A 19,208-nucleotide genomic window follows, 5' to 3' on the forward strand; every position below is an offset into this window, starting at 1 on the left:
CAACTAGTAGTTGACTGTTAAAGCAGTAAACGAACTGGCTTAGAATGATATAATTACACCAAGTTACACTTCTTAGATTGTGAACTGTGATAGGCTGTAAACCAGCAAGAAAGCACAGTAAACCAGACAGTAGGCATGGTCGCAATATCTGTCCCTGTATTTTGCATTGCCATCTTACTTTCAGACCATACTACTGAGCATCTGAGTGTTTTATTGTGTGTTCAGATGCCTGGCAGGTGGCAGATTACAGCAGTCTTTTACCTTTGTGAAAAGCAGGTCACTGCAGTCTGTAATAAGACCGTTTCTCTCCTCTCTTCTTATTTATGGTTGCCTACATATGTTTTGCATTTGTAAGTGAAAACATTTTCTAACACAAAATTTTGGCTATGTTTCAAAATATTTAGAGTGATTCTTAATTAAAATGGTGTTACATAACCTGGTCATAAACTGCACCATTTCATTTTTGAAGTTACTGAAACTGTGCTGCATGACATGTCAGCTGCTGTCAGGCTGCCTCCTGTCTGCCAGGCATCAGTGTGCCCTGCAGTAATGTATTGTATAATTTCCTAAATCTTCTACTAAAATCCATCGTATTCTACCATTCATATCAAGATTGGGAACATCTTTATAGTACCTGAGCCTGAGTCTCCTAATTTTTGGTCTGGATGTCACTACTTTAGGTCACCAAAGTAATGCCTGACTAGGCTCTAGTGCAGTGTATGCCTTTCCTCCTACATAAATCATTGGATGAGTCCTACCACACATCAGCCTTCCATAATGGGTACATGCTGCCAAAAAATACAAAGTATATCTTATATTTCTAGCCGATACCATGAATGTTTTATGGGGCAGACTACAGTAAACTAAATTTCTTACCTTTGCTCTTTGCATACCACTTCATTTCTTAAAAATGTCTTCACAGAGCACCCAAAAAGTTCAGACCCAGCCAATTCTCCACAGAATTTATTTGCTCTGATAAATTAATTTTTATACAGATTACATATTCTTTCCAAGTAGCGTTTGTTTTGTAATTCTTTTGTGTCTTCACTGCTTCTAATTCTTTCCTTAAAAGCTTGTTTTCTGACAATTTTTAACATCATAGCACAATCCCAGGATCTTACTAAAGTTTTTCACTTCATGGGTAAGTAAATGCATTCTAACATGCAAAAACTGTGAAACTGTGGCTTCTTGAAAGTCGCTCGCCATAACGATACTGCTAACCTTAAAAGCCTGACTACTTACTATATCAGCAGTGCCAACCATTAAACCTTAATACTTACTATTTCAGCAGTACTACCCAACCATTAAACCTGAGTACTTACTATATCAGCAGTTCTAAACCTGAGTCTTTACTTTTGTTTTATACTGCACAATATATATTTCACGCATTCCAGGCTGATATTTCAGGTAATTTCCTGCAAACACTTAAAAGTATGATACAGGATTATGATTTTGCATTAAGGCTTATTTGGCATGAAATAAAATTATACTCCTGAAGGAAGTATGTCCAAACATTCCTTACCTATACTTCTATTATGATGCAGTACAAAAGAAAATAATTTATCAGGTATTTAATGTTAAATGGAAAATGTTACTTGGTTTAACTACTGGAAGCATAAGTAGCTTTGAACGTTTTTCATTATGGATATATTATACTAGGAGGTTTGATCCATCTTATATAAAAAAAGAAAGCAGTAGCAACGGAGCAATCTTCCTGCTGGGTTTGGAACTAAATATCTAGTCAGTATTATTGCTGTCTTTTGGATCCAGTAGAGTTAGCTTGCAAGATGAGGTAAATTTAATAAAATCGAGAAACAGAAAGATTATTTTTTAGGCACAGCTAAGAGTTATTTCAGTTCAAAGTACTTATGCCATCTTGTTGGTGTAGAGGGAATCAGGTTAACCTACTGAACCTAGTTACTATATAAGCAGTACTGACCTTTAAACCTGTCACCGACTTGGACTGGGATTACACCGCCACACAGCTCCGAGTCCTTAGACTAGTCTAAATTGTCTTGTTCTGTTTGCTGCTCTGCTGCCGGGGGTTGCCGAGTCACGAGTCCTGACTCCTGCTGACTTCTAACTGCCAACCAACTATGCAAGCAACGATTGCCAACGAACAATAACACTTATTTTAAATTAAAAAAAAACACTGTCTCTGTTATCACCTGCTTGTTCACTCAGGCTTCTTTTAAGTTCACTTCTAACTGACTGATGTAGCAGGCTTGCAATGTACGAGACATGCTAGTGGCGACTAGTCCAGCACGCACAATGCTGTTAAATGTAAATAAACTCAAACTCACTTGACTCAGCCCTCAGATGAAATCTGACATGCTGGCAGGCTGGTCATGAAGCTGATGTCACCGCACACTCCTCCACGCAATGATGTCAGTCTGAAAGAAAGCCGGGTGAAAAAATTTAAAAAAAGCTAGGAAAATCAGAAATTAAGGGGTGCCACTCGGGAATCGTGGCACCCCATTAATTTGGACCTCAAAACCGATAAAAACTGAGAAATTCAGTACAGTTGATAGTATGTGTTCTACATATTTGTTCTGCTGTCTCTAGATTCCACCACTAGTGCAGTTTGCTTAAAATCAAGCTGTACATATCCAAACAGTAAATTAATCCATTATTGGCAATAGTGACAAAAATAAAATAAGAAACACAGCCAACAGAGGCAACATCTGTATGTCTCAGAAGGGTGGTTTGAAGAGGGTAGATGTTCATAATCTCATCCTGTATGTCTCTGAAGGGTGGTTTGAAGAGGGTACATATTCATAATCTCACCCTGTATGTCTCGGAAGGGTGGCTTGAAGAGGGTGCATGTTCATAATCCCACCCTGTATGTCTCTGAAGGGTGGTTTGAAGAGGGTGCATGATCATAATCTCACCCTGTTCAATGTAAGGATCCCATAAAAGCTGCAGGGTTTCAGCCATTGACTTTCAATCACACTTATTTCTGACTTAAACAACCTTCCAAATTATTGGTAGAAATGGTTGACCTTTGTATTGCATTGCCATCCGAGACATGCATATTCCTGTTCATTTTACTTTTTCTGAATGTCTGTCAGATTTGTTGATCATATAGTTCCAGGTTAAAAGATGCATCTGTCTGGAGCAATGATGAGATGAGTAAGGGCGGTAATGTGAATATAATGCACTGAAAATAGATTTTGATTTGTGATTTAAGATTATTGTGTTTTACTGTCAGCTTGATGGAGCAGAAGCAAGTCATCCATTTCTGCCACCTGTGAGGAAAGATGGGAACTGACTTATGGATTTAGTATGGCCAAGTGGGAGTATAGGATGGAGCAAATAATGACCAGCTCTCATCTCACTGGGGGAGAGTTTGTTGAATACCAGTGCAAACTTAACCTCTGGTTAATACCAGAAGTCTCACACATAGATTACAGGGGGTGCTGATGATGTCCCATACAGGGACTTTGACTAGCAGCCATAAGAATGACAGTACCTGGCTCCATCTCGCAACTCCCCAATAGATCCCCTGCTCCCTAGGACAACAAATGAGTTACTAACAAGGTCAAATTCCTATAGTGTTCTGGGCTCACCCAAAAAAGCGCTATGCTGGGAGGACCCGGAATGAGCAAAGGAGGGACTTTTGGAGTTGGACAGACAAGGACATTTGGTCAACTACCAGATAGCTGTACAGCATGAGGAGGGAAGAAACTGAAAATAAAAGATTACTATGTTTACCTAAAACTACAGCTAACTACATTGTAAGGTTAAATGAGAGAAATTATACTGTTGGTCACAAATTATATTAAGAAAGTTTGGATAGAGAGTAAAAAGTCAGCAATTTTTTCACTAACAAAAACAAGTACATATACATGCAAAAAAAAAAAAAATATATATATATATATATATATATATATATATATATATATATATATATAATGTATACATACACACACACACATATATGCAATGGTCAGTAGAACATGCAAATATGCTTGTGTGTGTGTGTGTGTGTGTGTGTGTGTGTGTGTGTGTGTGTGTGTGTGTGTGTGCGTGCGTGCGTGCGTGCGTGTGTGTGTGTGTGTGTGTGTGTGTGTCAGTGAGATATATTTCATTCCGATATTTGGATTTTAAACATTTGGGTTTTACATATAATTTCCATGCACATCAACATGGACTATGGACAGGACTTCCATGCCTAAATGGATGCATGTTTGCATGTTCTACTTTTGCCACTGAGTACTTTATGGCCTTGCTATACAGACCCAGGCCAAACTACTGTCTCAGATGTAAGGCCTTGATCCTAAGGAGATCAATGGTGATAATGTTAAACAGCCTACACTGCTTTATTAACAGTTCCTTAAATAAATCAGGGTAAATAAATAAAATCTCAGTATACTTTTTAGGAACTATTATTGCAAGCTAAACTTGCTTTCTTGACATTTTTAACCAAATTCTGTATATGTTCTCTTCTGAAAATATATATAACCTTTGGATCATCCTTATTATCCAAAAAAATTGTTCTTCTGAATGAATATCAGTAGCAGATGGTTGTACTTTAGTCTAGGGCAATTGTGTTGTGTTCATCAAGTTATTCTGAGTTGTACATATGACTAGAGTAACATGACTTTTGTATACAATCTGAAAACTTAATCAAATTAAAGAATCCTTTAAGTGTATATCTACTTCAGGACAGATAAACAAACCAAACACACACACAATGCACACACAGGCTTGTCATGCTTTCCATGGTATAAGTAATAGATGCAGAGATTTGACTTGGATAACATATCTTCTGAACTACTTACTTCAGCTTGCTATCACTGTTTGCTGCAGAAACCTTTAATCTTCACAAACAAACAGTGATTCATTGACAAGGTACTCAAATACTATTTGTAACTATCATTTTCATCACTGGCTATGAATAGCAGTCAGGTAGAATTTCTGCTGATTGCACACACAAACTTATAATTTGATACAGTTATATTTACCAAGCAGAATACTGTTTAGTGATGCATTCCTGCATTTTTAATTTGTTGATTTCAGCAGATGGAGACAACTGTAAGAATGCATAAGTGGAACATGGACAACTTTAATTTATTGAAATCATGCTTAATACATTCTCCATAATGTTTATAGTACTAGTCTGTCTAGTAACCTTTCAGGCAACTAAAGCACAGCCTTAATATATCGTCTGATCCCTCTAAACCGTCACTTCCCCATTTCTTATTCTTTGTTTTTATTTTTATATTTTGTTTTACTTTTGCAAAACTGCACAAAGAATGCAATAATATCAACACAGCAAAAACACTGTAAATTAAGAAAAACTGAATATGGAAAAACACTTGAGTCTAACATGACATTCTTAAGAATTCTGAAAGAAAAGAGGATGAAACTGATATCACCAATGACCACAAACTCATTAGACGCTGGGACAGTATACATAAATGGGAAAGACAAAACTGATTCCATTTCACAAAACCTAACATAACAAACATAACTCCAGGCTCCTTAGCTTGACCTCAGTGCTTGCTAAACTGATGCTGCCATTTCTAAAGGATAGAATTTCTAACCACTTATTTACCAGAGGGGCACATAAACATATTTGATTAACTGTGAGCACTGCAGTATTGCTACCTCACAATACTTGGTTTTCTGGTTCAGTTCCTGCCTGGATTGCATTCTCAGTGGAGTCTGTACATATCCTCTGTGTCCCTGTGGGATTCACTGGGAATTTCTGTTTCCTCCCATATCCAAAAACATACAATTTTGAAGCACTGGGAAACTGGAAATTCACCAAACTGGCTGCCATGATTCATTAACTGTGTGTGTGTGTGTGTGTGTGTGTGTGTGTGTGTGTGTGTGTGTGTGTGTGTGTGTGTGTGTGTGTGTGTGACATCTGTTTTGTGCCGCAATAAGCTAATCTCTCCTATAATCTTGACTAGTACAAGGCAGATAACAGAAAATATAAGAATAAATTAATGAATAAAGCCTTAAATAATCAAAATGGTAGGCAATGATCATGCTATATGTACACACATATGTGTGGGTCCATATATATATATATATATATATATATATATATATATATATATATATATATCTAGATCTATACACTTATGTCCAACTGTCCACTTGCCCGGAGAAGAAAAGGGGATAAAAGAAGAAGAGTTAAATTATTTTGCCAACATCAAAACACTAACCCATTATAATACCTCCTACCCAAAACTGAGAGGGAGGGATGGAGGGTTGTTTCAAATCATTAGCCCATCCCAGAGTATAAACTTTGGTTCCCCTTTCCTCATAACACCTACATCATTTTCTAAAATTGATCCCCAAACTTCCTCTGAACACTTAACACTTAACCCTTTTCTTATTTACTTAGCCAAGATTGCCTTGACTCCACTCACTTCCCATACACCCCCCTCACAACTCAGGATTCTCTGGACAAATGCATCTGTAAGCAAACTGCACTTATTCTGTAATAAATGTTCTACCTAATAAGTTAAAATGCAATGTTTATACAAACATGTGCATATTTAACTCATAACATACATGCAGCTCTTCACAATCACTAGTCTTTGTTGGTGATTCTATCAGCCTTATAATGTCAGGGCTTCTGATTAATTTATTTTGTGATTTAAGTCATATACAACATAGAAAAGTCAGGTAGTAAAAAAAGTCTGTATTGATGGCTGAATGGACCTGTACATTGTCTGTGCAGATTAATAACATACCCATAATCCATAAAGGCATGCAATGTCCAACATACTGTCCCTCAAATAAAGTACTCCCATCACGGCTCCTCTGACACATACTTGGTAATACTAGTGTCAACACCCCATTCACGAACAAGTATTGTCTCTGTTCACATGACCCAAAACAATTTGTTCTGTTTTATAAACTCAGGCGTGGATATCTCATGTGTTTCACATTTCTGTTTGCCTGCTACATCTTAAAGCAAAGTTTACAAGACTGCATTTTAGTATTTCCCTTACTGCAAGAAAGGAAGAGCTTGTCTTTCCTATCTATATCTTCTATGTTGCACATTCTGTTTACCAGACTGTATTTTAGTATTTCCCTTACTGCAAGAAAGGACGAGCGTGTCTTTCCTATCTATATCTTCTATGTTGCACATTCTGTTTACCAGACTGTATTTTAGTATTTCCCTTACTGCAAGAAAGGAAGAGCTTGTCTTTCCTATCTATATCTTCTATGTTGCACATTCTGTTTACCAGACTGTATTTTAGTATTTCCCTTACTGCAAGAAAGGAAGAGCTTGTCTTTCCTATCTATATCTTCTATGTTGCACATTTCTGTTTACCAGACTGTATTTTAGTATTTCCCTTACTGCAAGAAAGGGCGAGCTTGTCTTTCCTATCTATATCTTCTATGTTGCACAGTTTCTCAAAGTCATGTCATCTCATCTCAGAGTGAGAATGCTAAACTAAAGGCACGTAAAGGCAAAGCCGCCACATTAGGGCTACAAGGGACAAACTCCCTCCAAATACATTTACTATGTGGATAGTGTGAAAGTCTGTTCTATTAGATGTACTACTGAGAAGGAAAAATTAAACTGAAAAAAAATGTTTTGATCTTGTGCTAGTGTCAGTTCTTTGTTGTCCCATAATGTGAGTTATCATTATGAGTTTTCAATCAGGTTACACCAAGTAATGTCTACCAAATGCTGGAATCTCATTTACAAGAAACTCACGTGTGCGTGCGCACACACACACACACACACACACACACATATATATATATATATATATATATATATATATATATATATATATATATATATACATGTACTTACCTTTTATACCACTCATGCACACTATCCACACCTAGAAAGACATCCATCCATTCACACACACACACACACACACACACACACACACACACACACACACACACACACACACACACACACACACACACACACACACACAGACACACATATATATATATATATACCATACTATGCACATGAACTTTTATTTTGATGCAGATTTGGCTATACAGATATAAACAGTGACAAGTATATTATATATAAGTTAGTGTTTTGGGGTTATATCAGAAAAGTGATTTTTCAATAGCACTGATTAATGATTTCTCACTTAATTTATAAAAATGTATAAAAATATAGTAAGACTCATAGCCTTGTTTACTCATAGAACATTATTAAAGATAAACAAATATTCTTACTGCAGTAGTTTATGATATTTCTGGTGACATGCCTTTTGATATATTGAGGCAGTGAACATGAAATTTCAACACTTCACTTTCTTAAAGTAATCCCTTGGGAATTTCACTGGATTACTGGGTTCAGAAATTAAATAAGCCTCACTAGGCAGTCAAAGTCACTTTTCTTGTCTTGCAGACAAGAACATCTTAAACTGTTGTCATTAATAATCATGGATGTTTGTGCAGTAGGTTAGATGTATTCCCTGGACACTACAAGAAAAAAAGTTTTGACGTATCATACATGTTTTTATAATGATTCTCTTTCTTAAATTGAGCAGTCTATTGTGTTCGTATACACATGCATAAACACACACACACACACACACACACACACGCGCACACACACGCACACACACACACACACACACACACACACACACACACACACACACACACACACACATATGTACACGTACACACATGGATGCACAAAATCCTCTGATAAACACTACAATTTTATACTCAACCATGACCCTTTTTTTAAATTTTATTATTATTTTTTGCATTGTGGTTCTTCTCTCTCTGTTTCTTGTGGTATCTTTAGCATTTAGCATGATAATCATCATCACTTTAGCCCAGCATTATTAAACAAATGATGATCATGAAAGAAACCATGAAATATGAACAGTCAGAAAGTTTGGTTTAAGCCTTGGGACAACTATTCTGTGCTATATAACAATGTGTACTGTGTAAAGAGAACATGAATTATTTTAAAGCAACTAATATGGACAGAAAACACTGTGAAAGCTCAAAAGTTTTATGGTAAAACATGTTGAATATGAAATGAAAGTTCCTCTCCAGAACTCTGTCTGACATATTTCATTCAAACTAAGACACTTCTCTGTTTGGTAAGCAAAATGCAACATTTAAGATGATAAATTTTCTTAAAAAAAGGATGACTGCCTACTTCGCTAAGATCTTAATGATATGATGAAGGCATTCACCGGTATGGAGTACGCACAACAACAAAAGCTATGCAATATACACATGTTCACCATGTACATATACACACACACACAAACACACACACACACACACACACACACACACACACACACACACACACACACACACACACTGTCACAAATCCAGTACACATGTACACACAAACATACACATTTTGCTGATTGGTTCATATATATTGTACATCTTGCAGCTTCATAATGTAGAAAACAACAAAAGTGTTGATGTAAGAAATGTGGAGAAAGATGTTCATGTCCAAAATGTTCACCCACTCTGAGGTATATGGACAATTATAGCTTGCAGTTCTTTTAATTTCTTTGATGCAGCTTGATCTTGGGACTGAATGGGAAGGAAGCTGAATGAATGATGGCTGAGATGCAGTCAAATGCTATAGCACTATCTGCACAAATCACCTGATGAAGTCACTTTGCTGGGCAGATGGGATGAGGCTTGCTTTAGTGGAATGGGAAGAATATTAGAAGTTATAATAATTTCTGTGCTGCATAAGTAAGGAAATGTTGACTTTTGCGTATATGAGCTGGAGCCATTCTCTCACTGGTCTGCACTTTGTAGCATCTGTTGCAATTAGACAGCATCAAAAACAAACTACACACACACACACACACACACACACACACACACACACACACACACACACACACACACACACACACACACACACACATTCAAAAAATAACCAATAACATTTATTACGCAGTCCCCTAAAAATGAACACCACTATAAAACAATTAACAAGCAAAATGGATCCCTGGTGAACAAAAGGTTAACCGTCTCCTAGCATCCATGCTATTCAGACTTCTAGTCAACAACACCTGCTCTCCTCTCACAGATAAACTAGTTTGACAGCCTTCCTGTTACAGCCTTATAAACACAAATACTCCACCTCAGGCATACCAAGTCCCCAAAATTAAACGTTACTACACACATCACTGTTTCTTTATACTTGATCCAAAAGTTTGTGAAAGTATTCCCCCCAACATAAAAGACTCTTTATCTTACTCCAAAATGCAGGACTTAATCAGTCATGTGTCCTTACCTCTCATCCAACCATATCACCTAACCTTTACTACAACTTCACTATCTCCCTGTGTCCTACTAGTAATGCTCCAACTGTTGCTCACGTGGCACATTCTATTGCACCAGTTTGCATAATCTCTTTCATAACATAATTTCTACTTCCAGGTACACATAAACTCTAACATTATTCACCCCACTTAACTATACTATCATTCCCACATAGACAACAAGAAGCTGTAATTATTGTGAAGGCACCTACCCGGGATATTCTTGAAGTAATGCATATTTCAGTTTTATATACTTTTTGTTGGCTGATAATGGTATTATACAGATGTATATTTTCATTGCCCTCTTGCTATCTCTCATTAAATGCAATTCTGACTTTGTGCTTATTCTGTGCTGAGACTGAAACTGGTCACTTGTGATGACTGCTTTAAACAAGTAAATACGTTTTAAACAAAATAAATAAATAGAAGAGATGAAAGAATGGCAATTATTTGTATACTAATGATCGCCAAAGGTAAACATTCATTAAGAGCAGCAGAATAACAATGTGTGTACTGTACTGCACTGTACTGCAGAGCCTTAACTGGAAGGAATGATGTGATCTGATTTTCACCAATGGGTGTTATGGTGCCAACAATGATTGGCAACCTGAAGTACCACCAGAACGATAATTAAAGTCAAATGGTACGTCGGAAAAAAGTCTGCTTTCAACCCTACACTATTTGATTGGAATATCAGAAAGAAAAAGTAGGATTTGCCCTGCACTTGTGAACCATTGTTGCTGTGATATAATTGCAGGATGAAATTGCCATTGACTGCATTCCCATTGACTGTACTGACTTTGTATGCAGTTTGGTGCAAATGATATAAAAGCCTTAGTAGTAGAACTTCAAACAGAATGATTATGCTTGTGAGTACAATTAGGTCACCAAGTTTAAAAGTATTGCACTGGGCTGCTAAAGAGAAGAAGTTTAAAAAGCCTCCACTGAAAATGGACCTGTGTTCAATAGTACTTTCCCAGTAAACAAATGTAAAATAAATGAAAATAAAATAAATTGTTTACAAATGTTGTTGAAGGTGGCAAACATAGCAGTTGCCAGATGTCATTACTTTACATGTTTTTTTTAATAATTTAATTCAGGAAATTAGTCTTCTATCATTTTTTTTCATGCATTGAGGAATGTTTTGTCCCTAATGGCTGCCATGTTGAAGACATGAGGTGTATATAGCTGATACAGTGCACCACTGAGTAGAGGAAAACACTCGGATGAAACAGTTGAACCATGTTTTCCTTTTCTTCATACCAAGCATGAGTAGAATTGATGAATGAGGTTATGTGAGTTTGGCTAGCAATCTGTAACCATGTATTTCAATTCTTATATTGGTAGTGAGTATGTCATTTAATGGCTAAAGTTTTACAAGATTTTTTTCTCAATAAACAAATATGTGTCTTGCAGCATATGTCATGGTATACAAGGAAAAAGATTACTGACAATGAAAGAGAACAAAGTGCCCTAACTGCCTCTGCCCTCTTTTGACATCTGGACCATAATTCAGAAGCCGCTTTTTGATGGTAAGACTGCTGCAAAAAGGGTCTTTGAGATTGTGGAAACCAGCAATTCAGAGACACCTAGTCCAGAATGAGGAAACACCTCATTGCCAAGTTAATTAGCCTGTCTCTGACGTGCTCCATAATATCTACAAACGTTAGCAGGCTCTTTTCTGCTTTGCTGTTTTTGATGCTTCTTCATGTTAAAACATGCATCCCCATTCCTTCACCCACACATTTGTACATATCCACACACATACACACACACACACACACACACACACACACACACACACACACACACACACACACCTACCTCCATACCTCTTACCTGCCCCTGGGTTTACAGGACATCCATGATTTGTCACTGTCCCTTGTAAATAACCAATGCTTACAGTCATTGAATAATGCAAGATATCAGAGTTCCAGACTTCTTATTCTTTAGTAAATGCATATAAATGCAAGACCTGTTGGTTTATTGACTTTTTAAGTAGATTTGAGTAATATGTAGAAAGACTCCAGGCTGTCACCTAATGTTCCCCCTGGCTTTGGCTAGAACTCTTGAGCATGGCCACAGTATGACACAAACCATTGGACCTAGTCAATAATGGCAGAGATTACAGTTTCCTACTTTTCTGTGTTCATACTATTCTCAGTGCTACAAAACCTGAGTTCAATTAACTTTTTAAATAGATAAGGTAATATTAAAGAATGCCCTTCATGTCTGGTGTCTCCACATATGTCTTTCATGCTGCAAAACCTGTTGTTCCAATCACTTGTACTGGACTTAGGAAAATGTCTAAGTCCCTAGTGTATAGTGACCCCCCCCCCATATTGTAGGATTTGCTTGCTTGTAAATGGGAACATAGAGGTATGTCAGCCACCCCCAAACATATGCACATATCCACACTTTTATACACATAAAGTCTACTGGTTAGATGTCATACACACACACGGAACAGGAAGAGTAATGCACATACAACATTAAGCATATTGCTGGTGAGCCCAACATTAACCATTTAAATAAAATATGATGACATCTCTTGAAAAAATTACCTTTACATGTAAAACAAAGTGATAATCACATCCTTTCAGATGAACCTTGTTAATTGGATGGTTATCTGCAAATTCATCTCTGACTTAGCTGGCTGTCCCTTTTGGAAGCAGGAAATTCACCATGGGAGTGGGTAGTGGCAAGGCACAAATGGGACGTTGACTTTCTTGCCTTGCAATTTGTGTTCCTACTCAACATGTCTAGGTATGTTGTTTTGAGATATACAAAGGGCATCCCTGATTTGTCACTGCTCCTTGTAAATCACTGTTATTACACAGTGTCTCTGCATTACACAGAAAGCACTGATAATTTAAATGGCAGGCATGTTTAATCCAACAGAACTGTCAGAAAAAAGTCACTTGTGGATAGGGGCACCATATACATGTTTCAAAATATCCTTGTTCTGCCAACCTCTGGGTTATTTATAAGGGCTAAAGACTACCAAGGGAACATAAGGCTTCTTATGAGCCTCACAAATTACTAACCAAATAAGTAACTGTAAACTACATCTGCTGGTTAGATGTCATGCTCATGAATGTCAAGAAGAAGAAATCTCTTTGAATTTGAAAAATATCAAACAGAATCATGAATCTTTTGATTGCAAAGGTGGCAAAACTCTCAAACTCACCATGTACTGAAATTTACCTGTACCCTACCTTACTTTCTGTAATCTATTCACTGTATTGGAAACTACTTTGAGTTTGCTCTACCTTAGTGAAAGTGGCCTTACTCTGCAGCAAAGCCATTTGCAAAGAATGCATTTCACATTCTGAAACAGCAACAGTCAAAAATGCAGCTATCACAGCCAGTATGTAACAGCAGCCTGTTGTGTACTTATATGAGAAACACCTAATAGAGCAGTAAGATAAGAAAAAAAAAGAAAACTTAGACTTTGTTCTTACATAAGTAGCATTCCATGTACTTTCCCTTGGATTCAGAAAAATGGTTTCTGTGATTGTGCCAAGTCTCCTGCCATTTACCTTTCAGTTGCGACACAGCAATAAGCTCATAACTGAATTATTGAAAATACTATGGAAAAACAGCAGCTATTTCACATACCTGCTCATATAAGAGCAAGGCCTGTGGTGATGGAATATTTTATCCACTGGTAGCTAAGTAATACAATGTAGAAATCCTGGGACATGACTTATGTTTGCATGCATAGAAGCAACAAGATAGTCTAGGAATCTCTCAGTCTTAAATGACTCAGAATACTTTTTAAATGCATTTTTGACCAGAATAAAAAGTAGAACTATGAGTATGAAAAGGGGAAAGCAAGCAGAGGAACAGACATAAGGGGCATTGTTAATGAATGAATAGGATGGGGAGGAAAAGTTCAAATGATCCTTTTTTATTGTGCGGCTGGTGTCCATTTCCTATATACCAAGAAGATAAAGAGGATAAGGAAGGAAGGAAAGTTAAAAGAATGGGAAGGGTTAGGATAGTTATCAGGGGAACATGCAAAAGCAGAAAGCAGACAAGACTTAGAGGTGATGTGCTGGCACACATAGTAAGGGAGAGTATAGTAGATTAGGTGACACCAGACAAACAGAGCGAAGACAATGGTGATGGGGTATATTATATGACATACAAGAAAGGGATAACACAAAAATGAGTGGAACACTGGGATGAGGATAGGATGAGTATAACCACCCCAATACTGCTCTGTCTGTATCTGACTAAGTGAGGGTCTAGTCACGACCTTATACAACCTCACTACTGGTTCCTGGTTCTGATGGTCCAGCCAGTGATGGGCATGTGCATGACTCTGCAAAATGCAAGAGGAGTCTTTTCAAATGGCTAATGTGGGTATCAAGACACTGGTCCACCAGTTACTCTGTCATGTCTGCTAGCTGCCTCTGGGTCACAAACTGTTAACTTCCCTTAGCAGAGTCACCAGTGGGAATAACAACACTCCTGACCAGTGAAGTTCCACCAAGGGTATGGCTGGAGTTTGATGGTATGGAGAGGCATTCCTGGCAGACAAAGCTGTAAGTATCCCTGGCTATATTGACCAGTGGGAGTTGGTGGTCTGTGGCATAGCCACAAGCACAGCTGTGGATGTTGCTGCATACAAAAGTATAATAAATGAAACAACCTGAAAAAATATTTAAAAGCAGGGATATTGGCAATGCACAGTATGCAAGCATACCATGAAATACAATGCTACATAATTATGATAATATGGCAGCTCATGTATAGCTATGATAGTCTCATGATACAACGTAACTGAGATTAACAGGGGTATAATACAACTGTAGAGATGTAACCTGTGATTTGTGACAGCAATTATCATTCTGCCAAAACAGTGTCAGACATCCATGTTACTGGGAACTGTCATAATTCCCTGAGTAAAAGTTCCAGGTGATCTTTATAAAGAAGGAAGAAGATGACATGGTCATACTCAGTGTCATACCTGAGAATCATGACTAGAATATCATGGTCATGCACCTTTCCTGTTCTGTGAATTCCCATGTAACTCTGAGCTACTAAGTATCTCAGCCATGACAAGACATGGGCCATACCACTTTGATCATGTGCAATAGGTAATATACGGTGTGAAATATGGCAGTCAGAGTTCTGCTGTGCAACATGTACTTTAACTAGTACAGACAAAGCACTGTTTAGTCTCTCCATTCCTGGCAGGTTAATTAGTGAAGGGCTGGGAACTTTTTAACATAAAGATGCACAAGCATGTGCAGTGCATCTCACTTGCTCTTAGGCATGTGCATAACACTGTTTATATGTGAATGCGAGACTCCGCCTCTAGACACGATGCATAGAATGTGTGATTCTGAGACATACATGAGATCAACCCTCATTTGCATAACCATCTTGTTAAATGGACAAAATCAGCTCGATGTAATCCTCAGGGACTGTAAAGAAGCTTATCAAACAAAAGAAGAAAATGTAGAGCTCTGATTTAGAAAGAACATACACCTGTGGAAGGTTACTTAACCTTAGAAAAGCAAATGTACTAATTGCTGAAGGTATGTGCAACATTTTCTTACACTTCCATAGCTGCAGTTGTTAACTACTGATTCATTGTGATAAAACTGGAACTGTGCTATTATTGTGAAATGTTTTAACATGATTAAAGTACTCAGTAGAGGCACAGAGATCTTGTACACAAATATTCTAAAGGTTGTTGGGAGCACACCCCAAACCATTAGTGAAACGCAGCTATTAAAGATGTCAGACCAGCACTGCCTTGTGATATGCTAGGATATACATCCCTGTTTTTAGCATTAACTTAGCATAGACTTACTTTTTCTAGCATTACCTTAGGGCACATAAATCTGTCTAAGTCTTGGAACTTTAACAGTATCAATGTACCACTACAGCTTCAGCTTACATCCCTATTGTGCCTACTGGTAGCTGTGTCTATGTGGGATGAGTCATAACAGGTGCAACATTAGAGTGTACCTGTGGAATGGCACATACTAAAGGCTGTATAGTATACTATGGTCTTACATGTTGGGTAGGTGTATGGTTGACTCTGAGTGTGAATGTATGTGTGTTAGATTTCTGTGAGTGTGTTTGGCCTTATAGTAGGGTAATGTTGCACAGCTGACTCCTACATCTATCTTTTAAAATTCCAAATCAAGTGAATAGGATTCCCTGTCAAGTGTACAGGATACTGGTACTACCATAATCTCATGAAGTATTCCTTCTTCACACATCAGCATGCCTGAAAAAGGAAATGCAAGGAAGAGGAAGTTCTTCCACATGAAGAAATACGTGTTGCTGCAAGCCCTCCATCTCTATGACTGATGGCTGCTCAGATAGGAGATTGATGACCAGCACTATAGTGACAGTGCTTTGCAGGATATTGACACAGATATTAAAGCAGTCAGTTACCATGGCCACAACTGAGAGCTGGTCAGATGTATGGCCTCTGTCATTACACGTGACAGTGACAATCACGCTTTCCATCTTGCTTGGGAAGGTAGGACAATAAGAGATGGGGCATCTGTTGTACAACCATTGATTGGTGATAGAGGAATTCTCGTATCTCTACAAGAAGGACTGGAGTTGTCATGTTCCCATGGCAATGTGTAAGAGTTTGGAGATGAGCTGCAGTGTGCCCCTTGAGTATCAATTGCATATGCCTCAGGCGTATAATGCACTACCTATATTAAGACATGAAGAATATGATTTAATATTTTTAGTTCTGAAGGTGGCACTAACATTGCTTGCTTCCTGCTCATTAGGTACAAGAGCGATATGAGCAAGAAGGGCTGTTCCACAATGGAAGGTTATATTTCCATTAATGCCACTGTCATCCTTGCTTATTCATTCTACACTGGGTGTAAATTATAAATGTTTAGTTCCATTTATATTGGGATTCATGCTTTGGTGTCTTCATAACTGTTATCAATCTATGTATATAATTATACTGCTTTTCTTTATTTTTTTTTTATATTATTTTTTTTTTTTTGTGCATACTGTGCTTTTCTCATATTGCTATTTGTGAATATTCTCTTTCACCTGGGCTGAGCTTGATCAGTGCACTACCCCATAAACAAATACAAGTAAATAAATAAATAAATACATGCAATGTTCTATCCGGGTCCACTACCTGATGTTGGACTGAGGTTCAACTCAGACAATGATGGTTTTGAGGAGCTGATACAGTTGGGAGTACAGTATCAGTGTTGGACTTAGGAAGTGTGCAGACCAAATCTACCACCCAGACAATAGACATAGCCTCTGTGTCAGTGGACACTACTCTAGGCACACACATGACAGAAATGTAGTCAGGGCAGTATGTCACCTCATGTTGCCCAACTATCAATATCTGCCCCAAGCTCCACAGGATGTTGGGATGCCCACATGGGGGTGTGAGTGGACACTACTCTAGGCACACCCCTGACACACAAAGGACAGATTTGTGTAAATGCATTCAGTCAGGGCAGTGTATCACTCCTGTGGCCCAGCTACCAATATCTGCCACAAACTCCATAAGCTGTGGGAATGCTCATGAAAGCTCAATAGGGAGTAGGGATAACTGTGTGGCTGTGGGTATTGGTACACAGAGATACCATACCCCTGAACTAGTTTTGCCAATGGGTACAACCCAAAGTACATGCAGGGCATTGTGAAAACAGACTAGCAGCACTGATTTGCAGAGATGATATGGGTACTGCAGGGTGATTGTGATGGCCTGTGGGACTGCATGTCCGATATGAGTGACATTTTGACTGGATTATCAAATAATCCACATGGCCTTCCAAACTCTCATGTCATGTGAGAGGTGTGGTTCATGTAACTGCTCCACATATGCCTTTGCTGAGGGTATTTTAGCATATGTGCTAGGGTCATACAGTCAGGCTCCAGCAGATACATGCAGGCAGTAAATGCATGCCTTCTGCAATCCAAATGCATGCTCTACAATGACTCTGATTTATAACAGGGCATAGCTATATTGATTGTCTTCTACAGAGTGTAGATTTAAGATTGGTGCCATCACCCAGGTTTCCATGGCATATCAGACATTGCCAGTGAGATATCTCTGGGAAATCTCACCCCATTACAAAAAACAGTGGTAAATGTCATACACCTGCCATATACAGAAGTCATGGTAACTGTCTTGGTGGCCGGCAGAAAGATTGTAGATGATATCTTCTTTGATACAGACTACCTAGCATTTGATGGATACCTTTCTTGCTCACATATCTTCTTCTCAGCTCACCAGGTGGGATCTTTATTTCAATGTGTGTGCATTATATGGCTCCCAGCATCTCAGGGATATGGGCTATGCCATAGAAATCCTGCATGATGTTAGTTCTCCCTTTGTGGTATGAGTGAACCAATATGATGCCACACACGCTATAGCATGGCATTGAGAAACCGATGAAGTATTCACAAGCCAGATACTAGGAACAGTCCACTATGTCTTCTATAGCTAGTATTCCTTTGTATCATCTGGAATAGGTGATTACTGACTCCCACAAACCTGCAAATAAGGCCAATATGTCTGCCATCTGCTGTAGCATGTGCTTGTCCATATTATACCAGTCTACAATGTCAGTGTCATGAAGGTTAAGTATGTCTGAATGGCACATCAGCTCTGGGAGTGACCATGTGTACCACCATGGATTGTAGTGGTAACATTAAACTGTTGTATGTAACCAGTCACTAAAGCTGTGGCATTCTCCAGTATATTTCAGCAATTTCATTGTATGTACACCAGGTTATTACTGTGGTAATTAACACTGGTAAATGCACATCGATCCACACTATTTATAAACCCCACTGGCATCTTGCTTTGCCTCCTTTACATACACATAGATCCCATCATTTTAGTCTTGCTGCTCATGGCCATGTCAGTATACAGCCATTAGCATGTACTGACCATCTATACTGCTCGGT

The sequence above is a fragment of the Protopterus annectens genome, chromosome 2.part1, assembly GCF_019279795.1.
Source record: "Protopterus annectens isolate FY-2018-M chromosome 2.part1, PAN1.0, whole genome shotgun sequence".
In the NCBI taxonomy this organism is placed as follows: domain Eukaryota; kingdom Metazoa; phylum Chordata; order Ceratodontiformes; family Protopteridae; genus Protopterus; species Protopterus annectens.